This window comes from Frankliniella occidentalis, unplaced genomic scaffold (genome assembly GCF_000697945.3).
Source record: "Frankliniella occidentalis isolate FOCC.00 unplaced genomic scaffold, Focc_3.1 Scaffold129, whole genome shotgun sequence".
Lineage (NCBI taxonomy): Eukaryota > Metazoa > Arthropoda > Insecta > Thysanoptera > Thripidae > Frankliniella > Frankliniella occidentalis.
The window spans coordinates 651,736-653,040 of record NW_026267256.1 but is presented as its reverse complement, the minus strand read 5'-3'; the positions used below and the strand labels follow the sequence as shown (position 1 = coordinate 653,040).

The following is a 1,305-nucleotide window of genomic DNA, read 5'->3' as shown; positions in this document are numbered from 1 at the left end:
GGGGCGGGGCGGGGTGGAGGAGGATCCACTGCAATTGCCGTTTGTCTCCCTCGATCCTGCGCCCTCAGCCAGCCCCACAACCTATCTCCTTCCCCTCCTCCTCTCCACTCCCTGTCTCTCCCACTTCACGCAGCAAGTGCGTATCAGCGTGGCAAGAAAATGCCTTCCTCTCCTTTTTCCTTGCACGTTTTTGACACAAAATTATTTGTTGCGATTTTTCAACTCTACTGGTCCAGCTGTAATCCGTTGTATATGCACTGCACGAGATCTCAGACCCATTTCCCCCCCCCGGGCAAAGGCACTACCTCCGTCGCTGCCTTGCCTTTGCACGCTGCCGCCTTGCACGCGGCTCTGTGCGTGGCACCGGCATTGGACTCGTAGTTCAGCGACGTGTAACGCCCCGGGGAGGCCAAGGCTGGCGTCGTGGCCCGGGCCGCCGCGGTCGAGGCTGCTCTCTGCACCACCACGCTGCGGGGGGCCGCGGGCCTCCTAGCCTAGACCCAGACCCACCGCGCGCAGCGGCGGCGCAGCGCTAGCGAGCGCTACTGGCGGACGATATGATTCCACCGCGCCAAGTTTGCCGTCGCAGTAGCAGCAGCAGCTGCAGTAGTAGCAGAAGCAGTCGGCAGCAGCGCCACATCCCGAGCCTAGCCGGTGGTGTGGATCCGATTGAATTGGAGGCGGGCAGAGCAGCAGCGGGAGCCTCGGCCGGAGCCCGTCCCGTCCCGTAATCCATATTGCGAGCGACAATGAGGCCGCGGGCCGGCCGGGCCCCGCCACTTTACATAATGCTCGTCTGCTGGTCCGGCGGCGCCGGCGAAGAGACGAGTGTCCGGCACACTGCTGTCCGGCTGCTGGACCACAACAACAAGCGCCATATCGTCTCTGCAGCTCAGTGGCCCTCCTGGTGCACAGCTCGGCACTGCGTTCAAAGTGGGCTTCTAAATGACGAGGGACAATTTTTGTCCATTAAAATAACCGTCGGTTGCACATCTTCCATGATAGAATTTTGAATGCTGCATTTGGTGAATGAAGGGGAAGGGAAAGACAAGTTTTGATTATGTGTAACTCTAGATACAAACTTGTCACACAGCACAAGCTTTTACATTTTGCTAAGTTGAAAGGGAGTCACGGAAAAAAAAGATTCGCTGAGCCAGCTAATATATTGACTGGTATCTGGACAGACAAGAACATAAACTTCTGTAACCACTATTTTGTCTACTCTAATTAATCATTGGCTGTGCCAGTCAAAAATTAGCTGTAAGAGCTCATCCCTTACCTAAATCAGTCGAGGTCTACCTTACT

The 1,305-nt window shown here is 56.2% G+C and overlaps 1 protein-coding gene across 2 annotated transcripts in view; it reads left to right on the top strand.

The window, feature by feature from the left end:
• The window catches only part of LOC113213256 (polyamine-modulated factor 1-binding protein 1-like), a 20,910-nt gene that overhangs the window by 10,392 nt on the left and 9,213 nt on the right, over positions 1-1,305 (top strand). The window lies entirely within an intron of this gene.